Here is a 16,239-nt window from a genome sequence, read left to right as displayed (position 1 = left end):
ACATCAGGAATGATCAGTGTCACTGGAAAGTTCAAAATAATTTAGCGGAAATGGAGTACACAAGAAGCCCAAAGAAAATCAGTACCGGATTAATCCATCCATGTATGCATGGCGGGCACGTAAACCAATGACCCAAATTTCAAAATGTCATTAGACGTTTGTGCCTTTGTATATACGTTTCCATGTATGCAACAAACATTTTTGGAGTAGTTCGTATCAGCATTACGCACGTTTGGACCATCAGAATAACAGATATATGTCACAACAGAACAAAGACCACAAGTAATAGGGAATAGGCCGAACGTGTCGCATTGGGGTGGTGCAGTTGGGGTAGTGCAGGTGTGTCGTTGAGTCCGCGGTCAGAATGAGGCACGTGACGTCACGCGCAAGGCGCGCTTAGAGCGAGGTGCGTGACGTCACGTCTGGCGAGGCGCGTGACAGACCAATGAGCGCAGCTCCTTCAGCTCATTCACGCCCAAACGTCACAGCGAGGTCTGAATTTCGTTGACGTCCGCGCTGCGCAACCCATGAGCGAGCGAGGCGCGTGATGGACCAATGAGCGACAGGGAAGCGAAAAACGTCTTCTTGTAAAGTTGGTTTGAGCAGCTCCTTCAGCTCCATTCGCGCCAAAACTGACCAATGGGTGACCACGCGGTTTTGGCGCCTAAATTTCGTTGACGTTCGCGCGGTGGACTTTCTCATTGCTACAATGGTGTGTACATCAAATAGTGGTAGGTTACGGCGTATAACTAAGGAATATCATTTCACTGAATTGGTATAGATGAATTATATGCATGAAAAAATAACCATGTTTACAAATATACGTGTATTCAGTTTATGCATTTTCAACCACAACAGCATTAGCAGCACAGGTGTCGCCGGCATACCACAACGATACAGGTAAAACTGCTCTACAACGGAAAAGTCGTTTCAAGGTAACGAATATGCTAATAAGTAAATGAGCAAGAAATGCGAAGCTCTTGCTTTTTTCACTGTAACCTACATTTAGATAGGCTATTGACAGTGTATATGGCGAGTGATATATCATTTGTGTGATGATTTCAGCCATACGCTATCTCCACGATGTGAAAGTATAAACTCTATTGAATGTATGCAACAGAATAATGACATCGAATAACCACGAGGATTATGAGGCCAGGGTTCAATCCCGACCGAGGACACGGAATTTGTATTTTCCCTTTCACTCTCACTGTTGGTGGACCCAATCAGCGATGACCAACCCTCATTGAACCGTTCGCAGTTTTCCGCCTTCTACTCTCCAAAAGTATATACTGTGTAATCGAAGTACACGATACTGTGGCAAAAATGTATATCCACACAATGCTGTATACCATCGTGTGTAAAGATGAATCTAACATAATCACTGATTGGATGAATATGTTGGGATCCGAAATAATTCCACCAGTGGAAAGGCTGGGCGGGTATATGTCTGAGGCTGCTGACTGAAGGCAAGCTTTTGGTCATTGGCCAGAAAAAAATCCCGAGTTCGTTTTTAGTATTTGTTTGTTTAGTTTCTTCTTCTTGTATTTTTTTTATCATATGGATATTCAGATATTCTCTTTGACAATCTTGTCTACCTAACATAAAGTAAATGGTAACATCAACATTTGCTTTTTAGGCCTATGTGATATTGAAACACTTGTGTGACTTAGGCCGACTAACACTTTCCCTTTGTTACAAATAGGCAAGAATTATCACTATAACTCGAAAATACATAGCCTTGGGTCTCCTTGTAGACAGAGAATAGCCGCCCCCCACCCCCACCCCCCGCACCCACGAGGCTGAGGTATATCTGGCACTCTCGTGCTGGCTTCTTTTCCGGCGATACGTGGGAAGGTCTAACCACAGCCTACGGATGGTCGTGGGTCTCCCCAGGGCTGTGCCCGGTTTCCTCACACCATTATGCTGGCCGCCGTCGTATAAGTGAAATATTCTTGAGTACAGCGTAAAACACTAATCAGATAAAACAAAGAAATATCTAGCACAATTCTAGGGCCTAAAATTATGCTAAGGTATATTATGTAGAGTGGAAACTCTCAAGTGAATCACCAGTATAACCTGTGTGACTACAACCTAGCAGCAATCAAACAAATAACAAATAACGATAAACAAACGCGCATCACTCCCCACTATCTCTTATAGCTGGTGTATCGAATTTCTGGGAAGTCTCTAAATATAGTGCGTGCACGTGACGCTTGTAATTCTGTAAAAGCCTGGAGTCCTGAACTTGTTTCAAGTGAACAATGGATATGGTTGATTCGTTAACATAACAAACTATTTAATGGGGGGTCTGCAAGCTTCAATGTATACGACTGTACGCTAGTTGTTTTCTTGACCAGGCTTGCATTTTCCTATCTGGCAAATAGGCCAATTAATCAAAGTACGACTGACTGAAGTCGATGTTTAGATTACACATATAAATTTGTACTCAACATGGTAATTCAAAAGAATATATGAAGCATAAATTTCTTTATATGTATGTATAGTGACTAATGTAATATAACTCCATCGGTTCATTGGTTCAACCCAAGACCTTCAGGTAACATGTACTGCCATTCTATAGCTACAGATTAATCTCTTTATCGGCTGGTGATTGAAGTCGTTGCGAAACTGATTAGTACTGGCATATCTGACTGCGCCGTCCATGAGACTGCCCCTGTCACATTGCTATATAGCGAGAGATCAGTTTGAAGTGCAGATGACAAAACGTCTGGAAAACAGGTCGAACTAAAGTGAACAGGTAATGCCACTTCTCATCAACATTCTTTTAAACATATTTATTTATTTATTCGTTGCTTTGTTTCTTTATTTATTTGTTTATTTTTTTAAATTAATTAATTAATTAATTTCCCTATTTCTTTGTTTCTTTTTCCTTCCTTATTCATTTCTTTACTTCTTTATTTGTATTTCTTTCTCTATTTTTGTCTTTATTTCTGTGTGTGTGTGTGTGTGTGTGTCTGCCTGTCTGTACCGGCCCCGATAGCACAGTTGGCAGAGCGTCCGCTTCGGGAGTGGTAGATCCTGGGTCAATCCTCGGTCGAGTCACACCTAAGACCTTAAAAGAGGAAGTTGTAACTTCCTGGCTTGACGTTCAGCATGAAGTGGATACTGCAACGGCTAGTTAACCCGTATCAGTATAATGGATCGGGCGGGGCGGTTTACTTGCCTTCCGTAAGGCGTCTCGGTGTAGCAGCACTAGATGAAAGAGCGGTGGAAATTATTTTTCTCTCTTTGTTTCTGTCTCTTTCTCTTTATTTAAATTTCCCCCCGTTCTTCTTTCTTTTGGTAATATTGCTGTCTTTCTCTAGGTCTGTTTTTGTCTTTCTTTATTTCTGTCTGTTTATCTGACGTTCTACTCTGGCTGGCTGCCTCTCCGGCCGTAAGTTGGAAGGTCTAACAGCAGCCTGCGGATGGTCGTGGGTTTCCCCCGGGCTCTGCTCGGTTTCCTCTCACTATAATGCTGGCCGCCGTCGAATAGGTGAAATATTCTTGAGTTCGGCGTAAAACACCAATCAAATAAATAAATAATTTTTTTATTTCCTCGTGTGGTACTATGGTTTTTTCTTTCCTTGATAGAACCGCCGAAGGTTCTTTCATGGGTCATGCAGTAGTCATTTATTTGGCAGAAAATGCCATTATTCCCCGGTTAAATAGTTTTTATTTTCAAACATATAACGACATTGGCCATTACCCCTTAATCTGGAAGAAACGCCATTATTCCCTGGTAAAATAGTTCTTAAATAAAATCTGTATATTAAGTGCACACGATTATAATATACTTACGATTGAGCAGTCAACGCTTCTACCTCTCCACTAACTTCATTCTTTGATATTCGAAAACCTTGAGTCCCTGTCTTAAACCGGGGATGTCTCACACAGACCAAGGTTTCGGGGGAAATTAAAATGACCAAGAAAATTGTTTAGCGTTTTTGTTTAAACACGTTTATTTGTATTCAAAAGCTGACAGTTGGGGATTCTAGGCAGCTGGCTTGGAGTATCTTTTGGTCCTTCCCCAGGATATGGCCGAAATGTGACCGCATTCAGTCATGTTAAGCCATAACCATTCATTCCATTTTGTGCAATCAGAATGTTCAAAGTGCTTTGTCCGCGTCTTACTCGTGTACATATTTAAGATATACGTAAAAAATATTAATATTGTGTACATAGAGTTCTGTTTCAGCTGTAGGCCTAAGACAGTTAGATACCTGCCGAACTAAGGCCGATGGCTTCCTTCATACATTTATTCTAAACACCGTCATGTAACTGAACAGTTCGTGGACACGGCGTTCCACACCGAACAAATAAACAAACATTAATCAGTTTTAATACGCGTTTGCACGTAAACTGATATGTTCACAAGAGTTGTTCTGCCTTTAGGCTTCCTCTGCTATGGAATGCGACATGAGTAATTCACTACATCTCAACGAAAGATTGCCCATGTTATACGACACAACCTGGGAAAAATTTTCGCAATAAATACTTAATAACAGGTATACCAGATAAATGATAACCAAAAAATAAGTGGTGCGAAAGCCGGTAAATTAATTACAAGTGGATCACCTACAACACATTTGTAGCTCAGGCAAGGTTTCGGTAATATTTTAACAGATCTTTGTTCTAATAGTTTTATTATAAATGTTCAATGAAGTTTCCGTTAGCAACAGACCATAAACAGACAGGCAAGGTTCGGTAATATCTTAACAAATCTTTGTACTAATAGTTTCATTGTAAATGTTCAATGAAGCTTCCGTTAGCAACAGGCCATAAACAGACAAACATGAATATCACCTGTCATTGATATATCAATTAAATCTTGTCTGATCGTTGAAATAGCTGACAGGCGTGCAGTATTTCGCATTCTATTACTCTTTGTGACGTGTTATTACTTTATTGTAAATTGTCTGCAATTCATCCAGTTGGCATGTCCAAGTTCAGGCGAATAGCTGGTACGTAATTCCACGTCATACTTTTATCTTCGTGTATGAAAAAAGCTAATGGAGAATCATGTCAGTTTCCATTGACAACATACTAATGATTAAAGAAGAACATCCTACTCTTATCAACGTTTTGTTTTCTTTTTTGTTTAATTTATAATATAGATATATTATTTTTGCGTGCATGTGGACAGGCTGAAGTGGGTTCAACCACCAGGGGGCCAGTTTTCATCAGGCTCACTTAGCTAAATTTGCCCTTAACTACCATGAAAACATATATTGTAAAGATATAGAGTGCAACTTAGCTAAGGGCAACTTAACACTAAGTAATAAAACACGTGCTTATAACAATCTGTTGGGATATTGTGTCTCGGCTCGCTTCCATTCTTGACGAGTCAGTACCCGCTTCTGTTGCACACGTTAGATATTTACAGGTATGCATGTGTGCACCATAGTATACTGCAAAATAGTGTAATCGTGTATTCCACGTTATTCTCACATGACATTTAGAGAACAAAATATCAGACGAAAGGAACAATTCAAAGTGACATAAGACATTTTGTGTTTCAGAGGTAGTACTTCCATACCCTGATCTTCTCAAACCACACAAAATCCACAACAGAGCCATCCAGGTAAGTCGATGTTACGATCAGAACCTATACGTTCAGTTCTGGTGCGGGTTGATGAGAATGGGACAGACGGGGTAATTCAATTTGCAATGTTTTCCCCAACTCTTAAAAACGGAGCTAACTGCCTTAGTGTGTGATATAGAGAAATCAATCGTTACCACATGACCGAGGGTTAGTGTTGGAAAAGGAGACCACCACAAAAGGTGTACTTGTAAATGTTGGTGTTCCGTCTGTCTGTGTTGATGTGTATCTGCTAAACCTGGTTGATCGACATGGTCTCTGCTGACGTTTATATGCTAAATCCAGTTCTTTGCCCGGTTTGTGCTGAGGTGTATATGTAAATACAGGTGTTAGGCCTATCTGTGCGAACAATATCTGTTAAATCCAGTTGTTCGCCTTGTCTATACTGACGTGTATCTGCTAAATCCAGGTGTTAGGCCTATCTGTGCGAACAAATATCTGTTAAACCCAGTTGTTCGCCTTGTCTATACTGACGTGTATCTGCTAAATCCAGGTGTTAGGCCTATCTGTGCGAACAAATATCTGTTAAATCCAGTTGTTCGTCTTGTCTATACTGACGTGTATCTGCTAAATCCAGGTGTTAGGCCTATCTGTGCGAACAAATATCTGTTAAATCCAGTTGTTTGCCTTGTCTATACTGAAGGGTATCTGCTAAATCCAGGTGTTAGGCCTATCTGTGCGAACAAATATCTGTTAAACCAAGTTGTTCGCCTTGTCTATACTGAGGGTATCTGCTAAATCCAGGTGTTAGGCCTATCTGTGCGAACAAATATCTGTTAAATCCAGTTGTTCGCCTTGTCTATAATGACGTGTATCTGCTAAATCCAGGTTAGGCCTATCTGTGCGAACAAATATCTGTTAAATGAAGTTGTTCGCCTTGTCTATACTGACGTGTATCTGCTACACCCAGGTGTTAGGCCTATCTGTGGGAACAAATATCTGCTTTAAAATACAGGTGTTCGGCATGTTTCTATTGACGTATATTTGCTGAACCTGGGTGTGAAGTCTGTCTTCGCTGAGGAATATCTGCTAAATCCAGGAAATTTTAGATTTTTTAACAATGCTTTGTTCTGAAGTTCGCTTTGATTTTACATGTACAAAAGTTAAGTAAATTATATGCATTGTCTTCTTTTAAATTGGCTATCTGAAAAGTTCTTATCATCTTCCGACTACATGAAACCCCGGGTGTATAGCATTGTCTAAAACAACCTTAGTCCCATAATCATAACAGAAACATTAAATTCCCTTATGCTTTGTTTCCAGTCTTGTCATCATGTGGCTTTTCAGAAGATGGACCGGTTTGCTTTTGATAGGTGAGACGATACACTTAACGTTAGACGTCCATCTTTGTCGTTCAGTATAATTTATTGAATGGCATGTACATGTATGTCATTACAGAACACTCAATGTCATGTTGGCTAAAGAAGAATAGTTTTCCTATATCATTATATAGTGACTTCTAAAATGAATGACTTGAATTAAATAATTAACGTGATTAACTGACAAAACATTTGGTAATTAATACACACAGGCATGTTTCTGTATGGCAATGAAAATCGTAAGCCTAATTAAAAACTTAACTGCGATGACGATATATACCTGATTGTGTTCTCGGCTTTACTGCAGTCCTTCTGGCAACAATTACTGCAACGACGCAGGCAACAACAACAACTGATGGTGATACTACAACAACTTCAGCTATGACACCGACAACAACAACTCCTGCTACTGATACTACAACAACTTCAGCTACGACACAAGCAACAGAAACTCCTGCTGCCGATAATATAACAAATTCAACTGTGACACAGGCAACAACGACTCCTGCCACTGATACTACAACGAATTCATCTGCGAAACGGGCAACAACAACAATTGCTCATGTTATTATCACCAGCTGTATACTGATCATCCTAACAATTCATGTACACTACTAGTAAACGAGTTACAGACAAGCTGTGTACACACGTGTAGTGGTCAAATGTAATGTACATGTAAAATAGTTATAATAGACATGTGATATAGGAATGGTTAAATCAAGCTATAGACTGGACAGTCAACTGTGTCCAGCTTGTTAACATGCAGAGTTAATTAGATTAAGTGTGAGGATTAACTTTCCACATGTGCATTTGACTAATCAGTCAGTGGTTGTAATTAAAGAACAAGTTTATACCTGAAACCAGCAACTGTTACTAATAGTTAAGAAAACAAACAATTGTAAGTATAAATATGGTTGTTTCCCAAGTAGAGAGAAGAAGGAAGAACGGTTTGGGAGTTGACCTGTAAGGACCTCAGAGTCTGGTCACTCCCATGTTGTTATGTATAATAAATGCCTGTTGTTAACTGAGAACGCCTTGGAGAGTTTTCCTATTTACGTTAGACATAGAATGAACATAACTGACTGTGACCATCCCCGTCGCAACTTTTCTTAAGGCCCCAACCCTGGTCTTTGCTGGCGGAGAACCCGGACACAAATCTTTCCCACGCTTGATTTATTTTCCAGTTATTGGCAAATAGATTTAAATGAAGAAACAAAGCACAAGACAGGTTTTGTATCTCACAAAGGCGTCTATCAGTTTAGGAAATTACCATTTATATCGACAAATGCCCTTGCTTCTTTTCAAATGATAATCTTAAGAGATATGGGTAGGAAATACGCACTTGTATATGTCGATGATATTTTGATATTCAGCAAATGCTTTCAATCTCACCTTAAGCATTTATCAGGTGTGTTTCAAAGAATAAGAGAAAATAATTTAAAATTAAAACCTTCCAAATGTCATTTTGGTGCTGAAAAAGTAAATTATTTAGGGAATGTCATTTTAAAAAATGGCATATCAGTTGACTGTAATAAGACTGAAGCTGTAAAAACAATTTCTGTACCAACGAATGCTACAGATGTGAGGTCATTTCTAGGTTTGTGTAACTATTATAGAAGATTTGTGTTATGCAAAAATAACACATGTTTTGAATCAGCTGATGAACAAAGACAAAGTCTTGGATTGGACAGAAGACAGTGAGAAAGCTTTTAAGCAACTGAAAAATGCACTCCAGTCTCCTCCCATTTTACATTTTCCAGATTTCACAAAAGAATTTATTTTATATTCAGATGCCTCAGCATACTCCATAGGATATATTTTAGGACAAAAGAACAATGAAAATAAAGAAGTTGTAATAGCTTACGGCAGCAAAACACTAAGAAATAAAGAGAAAAACTGGAGTATAACAGAACGTGAATATTTAGCTATCATCGAAGGCATAAGATAGTACCATGTTTATCTTGCAAACAGTAAATTCCAAATAATAACGGATCATAGTGCTTTGACTAGCCTCCAGAGTATGAAATGTCAAAACCGGCCGCATTGAAAAATGGTGCATGTTCCTCCAACAATACAATTTTGCTGTTGGTCATAAACCTGGAAAGAAACATAGCAATGGAGATGCTCTATCCCGTCGAACATAGATGTGTTCGTCAAGAGATGAGCATACTCCCATTGAAATAAATGACGGAAATTTAATAATGTCTGCAGAAACCCTACCTCCTAAGACAGCAGATATTCTGCCTGCAGCAGAAGATTCTTATATACAGCTGCAACCGTAAGTAGCACCTCAGGAAGTTTGCACAGTTTCAGTAGATGATCTCAGTAAATTGCAAAGGCAGGATTCGGTGCTCTTGCAATACATAAAATTTCTTGAAGATGATATCATTCCGGGGTGTTGTATCATCTCTTTTCTCCTAGAGGTAAGGGAACTAAAGCAGAAAGAGAGGTCAAATAAGTATGTATACCTTTTGCAATGAGAGATGAAATTTTGAAAATATGTCATGATAGTTTTGGTCATCAAGGACAAGACAGAACACAGGGTACAATTTCTTTAAAACACCATTGTCCAAAAATGGTATCCGACATCGAATACTATGTAAAATCATGCTAAATTTGTCATCTAAGAGATATTATCATCAAAAGAAGGTACCTTTGAGACATTTACCTATTGGTTCAACTTTTAGCCGCCTTCATGTGGATATTCTTGGACCTGTACACAAATCTAAATATGGTCATTCATATATTTTGTTGTTTACAAGTTCTTTTTCTAAATGGCTTGAAGTATTTCCTTTGAAAACTCAAGAAGCCAGTGAAATTGCTAGAGTATTATATGTAGAAATATTATGTCGATATGGTGCTCCGAGAAAGCTACTTTCTGACAGAGGACAAAACTTCCTGTCACACTTGGTAACAGAGTTGTGCAAACTGTTTCAAATTACAGGATTGAAAACGAGCAGTTACCACCCTCAAAACATACGCTGCATGTGTAAGGATGAATAGCACTATCCTTCAAACTCTTAGGGCTTACTGTAAGCCAAGTTAATCAAACTAGAATGAAGTTTTACCAACAGTAATGATGGCATATAGAATGACTCCTGCCACAACTGGGTGAGTCAACTGGATAAACTTGTTTATGGCCATCAACCAACTCTACCGATATACTTCATTACTTCCATCTCCGAATATTGGCAAAAATGCAAATGCTCATTTAGGAAAACTAAAAACAAACTTAGAAATCTGTAGGTCAATAGCACATGACAATATTGAAAAGGCTCATTAGAAGTACAGTAGACAACACGACAAATCAGCTTCACAGCCAGAGTATAAAGAGAATGACAAAGTGTGGCTCTACTGTATGAAAAAGCAGCCAGGGTTATCACACAAACTGTGTAGAAAATGGCTTGGACCTTGTTACATTTGTATCTGTTATGAAAACAATACACACAAGCTAAGGAAAGCAGTGGGTCATGATTTAGTCAGATCTGTAGTTCATGCAAACAGACTAAAACCTTACAAAGATCCAAACTACTACCAACCAACACCACGAGGATGACTCTGAAGAACAAAACCCTGAAGAGTTGCAAGATAAGACATGTGAAAAAAAAACTTAAGTGCACAAACAAAACAAATAGACAAATCCAAATTGGATAATGACAGAAACAAATATATACATAGCCCAGGACAATCAAATGAGCAAAGTGAATCTTTGTCTAGTAGAAAGATAAAATCTCACGACATAAAGAAAATTTTGAAATCTAAAAAGCAGAAAGAAGATTTATGGTGTGAAAAGCGCTTTACATCAGGAAAGCCACCAGCATGGGTTAAGGAAAATTTACTTCCTGATCAAAGTGTGAGAAAGTTTCTTGCGACCAAAACCTAAAAGGGTCACGTAAGCTAAGGGAGAACTTAACATGTTAGTATTATTACATTCGGAAGTTCATTATTGCTTATGCTATTACAATGAACATTGTGAAAACTTGTCATAATGTTTCAAATTTAAAAATATACATGTGGCATGGTATTCATACAAACCAACAAATGAAACACTTTTGAGACAATCTAACGTTTCAAGGCTGCTCACCTTCATCCATTAGACAACATCAGTTCTCTTAGGCCTGTACAACCATTGAAAACTGTATGTTCAAAACCTTAAATATGATAAATGTACGCTTGTACAAACCAGTTAAACCATGCAAAATGTATTGAAATACTGAAATGTTATCACACAGCATACTAGGTACAAACAATACACTAGAATAGTATACGTCTGAAAGTTGCTCTTCTAGTAATGCAGCCCAACAGACTTTCTAATGTTGTTGTTGCAGTAAACCATTCATCAAGCAGCTACATGCTATTTATAGTTTTACTGATATGCATCTGATATTTTGTACGTTTATCTTTAGAAATGGATTTATTTTTCGATGCTGGCTGGCACCTTTAAAGGATCACACTCACCCATTTACTACTGTATTATTTTGTTCTTAAATGTTTAGTATATTCTGATAAATATTGTTTATTTCAGAAAAATGTATAGTATTAACCATAAATCTTGACTTTACTGTGCAGAATTTAATATTGTTTGACACATTTAATTAAATAGGTATAGATGTCATTTAGAAAGTGGATTAAGTAACAGTATTATCGATAATACTGTTACTTAATCCACTTTCTAAATGACATCTATACCTATCTGATATATTCACCTAAGGGAGTGACGTCGTTTGTGATCATCAGAGGGGTAATGCATGCTCGCTGTAAAGTCTACCGGTCAACTACCTTCCATTTTTTGTGGAAGGCCTGTTGGTCGAGTGGTCTAGACGGTTGACATGTATTGCTGGCGGTTAGGTGCCTGACTCTGAGGTCGTTGGTTCGAAACCCGCAGTGGTCTCAGCCAAATTTCAGCACTAGAATCTGTGCTTTATTCAGAAAGTGTAATCCCTATTAACGATAATACTGTTACATTTAATTAATGTTAAAAATCGATTTAAATGTTCCATATAATTTTTCAAAACTTACCAATTAAATCCATGTATACATTATAATTACAGTCATAGTAATAGTCATCTTTTTGAAAGGTGAAACATGATATAAAGTATAAGAGCAGAATTTAACATACACAACGACTTCAGCTGCACACAGGAAACAACAATTGCTCATGATACCACAACAACTTCAGCTACGACACAGACAACAACAACAACTCCTGCTACTGATACTACAACAACTTCAGCTACGACACAAGCAACAACAACTCCTGCTGCCGATGAAACGACTTCAACTGTGACACAGGCAACAACGACTCCTACTGCTGATACTACAACAACTTCAGCTGCGAAACAGGCAACAACGACTGCTGCTACTGATACTACAACAACTTCAGCTGCGACACAAGCAACAACAACATTTGCTACTGATACCACAACAACTTCAGCTACGACTCAGGCAACAGCAACTCCTGCTGCTGATACTACACCCACTTCAGCTACGACACAGGCAACAACGATTCCTGCTGCGGATATTACAACAACTTCAACTAAGATGCAGGGAACAACGACTCCTGCTACTGATACTACAACAACTTCAGCTACGGCACATGCAACAACAACGCCTGCTGTCGATGCAACAACGACTTCAACTGTGACACAGGCAACAACGACTCCTGCTGCCCATACTACAACAACTTCAGCTACGACACAGACAACAACGACTCCTGCTGTGGATATTACAACAACTTCAGCTACGGCACAGGCAACAACAACGCCTGGCAACAAGGACTCTTTCTCCCGATACTACAACACCTTCAGCTGCGACACAGACAACATCAACAGTTGATGATGATACTACAACGACTTCAGCTGCGACACGGGCAACAACAACAATTGCCCATACCACAACAACTTCAGCTACGACTCAGGCAACAACAACTCCTGCTGCCGATACTATAACAACTTCAGCTACGACACAGGCAACAACAACTCCTGCTGCCGATACTATAACTTCAGCTACGACACAGGCAACAACAACTCCTGCTGCCGATACTATAACAACTTCAATTGTGACAACGGCAACAACTCCTGTAACTGATATTACTACGAATTCCGCTGTGACAACAACAACAACTGCTCATGATACCACAACTTCAGCTACGACACAGGCAACAGCAAATCCTGCTGCCGATACCACAACAACTTCAGCTACGACACAGGCAACAACAACTCCTGCTGCTGATGCACAATGACTTCAGCTGAGACAAAGACAACAACAACAGCAACAAATGATGCTGATGATACAACTTCAGCTACGACTCAAGGAACAACAGCAATTACTCATGACACTACAACAAATTCAGCTACGACACAGGTAACAACAACTCCTGCTGCCGATACTACAACAGCTTCAAAAATGTTGCCAAGACAAATATGTCAAAATTTGAACTTTTATTGGAGTTTTATCGTATTGTTGAATGTGCCCCAGCTCTTGACTGGATCTAAATTGGTGTATAGGCATTCCGTGTATTTGGTGTTTAAGCTACCTTTTTGTGGGTTACCAAGTCAAATACAAGGATGTACACTTCCTCGGTGTTTGGATTTCTCATTAATAACATCTATGTGAAATTCGAGGAAACCATATATCATTAGGGTATAGGTATTCCGATGAGTACAAATTGTGCTCTCCTTTGCCCAACCTATACTTGTTCTCATATGAATATGACTAAATGTTGAAACTAAACTGACGGCCGAAAGAAACTTTACAAGAGTTCAAATCAATTTATTTTGCCAAAGCAAGGATGACTGAAGTTTAATATATTGAATAGACCAATGACTTTAAATATTGAAAGTCTTGAGTAAGAACGGACAAAGCATCCCTGAAATCATTTTAAACAGAGCAGAGTTAGAAAAATAACCATTCCATCTTGGTTAACAATGGGCAGAGTATACAAAAAGTTGATTAGTTTTTAAGTCATTTAATACCAAAACCCATTAATATCGCGTGTGGTCACCCCTTGCTTCAATGCATGCAAAAACTCTCTGACGCATAGAAAAAGCCAGTCGTATGGTGACGTGGAATTCGTTGGCATTCATCTTGGAAAGCGAACGCCAGTTCTTGCGTTGTCATGCTGGTACAGGAAACCACGTGGCTGCTGTTGAAGGAATGGCAGGACAACAGGACGTGGAATGTCATCCACGTAACGTTGAGCTCTTAGGTTCCCATAGATTATGACCAGTGGTGTCCGTTCGTCTCCCACCCCACACCATCACTCTGCTGCCACCAAACGGTACCACTTCCTGGACACATGATACAGCCGATCGTTCGCCTCTTCTACGGTAAACTCGCTTTCTGCCATCGGCTCGCAACAGGCAGAAGCGGCTTTCATCCGTGAAAACAACACGTTGCCAATCACGTCGCTGCCAACGGCGTATAATTCGAGCCCATCGCAACCTCTGGCGACGATGTTCGGCTGTCAAGAACTGCCCTCTGAATGGTCGACAGGCCCTAATTTCGTGAGCCATCGGTCTGCCGACTGACCAGGTGACGTAGGGCAATTAAAGACGATGACGTCACTGTCAGGAAGCGGTTCCTTAGGTGTAAGGTGCGCAGGTACCAGTCTTCGCTGGACGTAGTTACCTTAGGCCTGCCTGTTCTTGGCCTTTCTGATGTCTGCACTGTCTGTAACTTTGCATCAAGTTTGACATAGTTATACGAGAGCAGCCGAAGGTCCTTGCAATGTGGGCATGGGTGACTCCCATGGACACCATACCCAGGGCCCACTCGCGTTGTTCTGGAGGCAATCGAGGCATTACTTTGGTGGTTATTAGTCATTGTGCATGTCCAGCATACTGTGTGTAACGTTTTTATACACTTTTTACATGTGCACTTGCGGCCATCCATGGGTCACGTGATTTTTCAACTTTCGTCGTTGTCTCAAAACAAATTCGTGTGCACGTATATGACGCTTGTCGCACATGGGAATATGTTTCGTACAATGTTTGCCTACAATAATTTGGTATCAATTTGCTGAAAAGGCTGGTTAAATTTAACTCCTGGAACGGTAAAGTTTCGTTTGGCCGTCAGTTTATTAAGGAGTAATCCCCACTAGGTCCGATCTTTCTCAATCACTAAACGGTATATTGATGATCGGCTAGCTTTAAACAATCCATATGTAGCAAAGGCTGTAAAAGATATTCACCCACATTCGCTGGCTTTAAAGGAAACCACACTCTCCTGGTGGTACATCTTATCTAGACCTATATTTGTACAAGGGCCAAAACCCCTCTCGCAGACTTTACGACAAGAGGGATAGTTTCAATTTTGATATTGTAAATTATCCATAGGCCTACTTGGACGGCAATATACAGGGTACTGCATATGGGATGTACACATCTCGCTGTAGCGTTTGTTAGATCCTGTGTGTTGTGTGACGATTTCAATCAACGTGATAAGTTATTACTGCAAAAAAACGTGTGTACAAAGGATATTCCATCAAACGCCACGTTGGATATATGAACAGTTACAATCAAAACGCAACTGAGATACATATTTTTGTTATCGACAACAGATGTTCTAGCACTACACGATTTGAATACCGATTTCCCTTAGTTGCGTAGATTATACCTTGCATCTTTCCAACATCATTGAAACATCATCATTGACTGCTTCTGTTTGCACGATTCCTATTTTCGTACTATATATATACACACTTTCTTAGTTCATCGGGAGTTATACGCCGTGTTGGGAATTGGTCTAGCGAGTATTGACCGAAAACGTCCTTACTGGTTGACGGCTGGCTTACGAATGCCAGTAACAGACCTGTCCATACATTGACTATACACTGTCTATTGTGCACGCTGAGGAGCTTGGTGCCATATTTACTAGCCAGCCACGCTTCTATCTGGAATGGTAACGTGGCGTATGATTACGCTGAAATATGTGGCAGTCAGAAAACTGTCAGTCCCAAGGCGCAGTCTTGTTCCTCGAGAGTACATAGGCAAAGCAAACTCGTATACGTTATATATCCACTTATCATCGAATTCAACAGACAACAACGAATGTGAGCTAGGAACCCATGGCTGCGATCACATCTCTACCAATACTGATGGCGGCTGCAGTTGCTCGTGTGAGGATGGCTTTCTGGCCAAGGATGAGGGCAGGAATTTTACAGTAGATCCAAGTAGGTACTTTTTTTGATTTGTACATTAACTAATTTAGGATCCCTGATTTTGGTATTACTGTGGCCTATCAGGAGATGCTTCCATTCGCTAGGACACACGAGGTGCAGATTCAAATCGTGCCTCGGATCTCGGATTAAGATAG

At 39.8% G+C, this 16,239-nt stretch overlaps 1 long non-coding RNA gene across 1 annotated transcript; it reads left to right on the top strand.

Annotated features, from left to right (window-relative positions):
- Positions 1 to 1,773: 1,773 nt before the first annotated feature.
- LOC135477887 (uncharacterized) lies at positions 1,774 to 7,277 on the top strand. Its single transcript, XR_010445231.1, has 4 exons — positions 1,774 to 2,761; positions 5,526 to 5,587; positions 6,869 to 6,918; positions 7,232 to 7,277. It is a non-coding gene; the product is annotated as an uncharacterized LOC135477887 (long non-coding RNA).
- Positions 7,278 to 16,239: the final 8,962 nt, after the last annotated feature.

Source organism: Liolophura sinensis, chromosome 11 (genome assembly GCF_032854445.1).
Source record: "Liolophura sinensis isolate JHLJ2023 chromosome 11, CUHK_Ljap_v2, whole genome shotgun sequence".
Lineage (NCBI taxonomy): Eukaryota > Metazoa > Mollusca > Polyplacophora > Chitonida > Chitonidae > Liolophura > Liolophura sinensis.
Note: the sequence above shows the minus strand (reverse complement) of the source record. Positions and strands in the feature narration are given on the sequence as shown.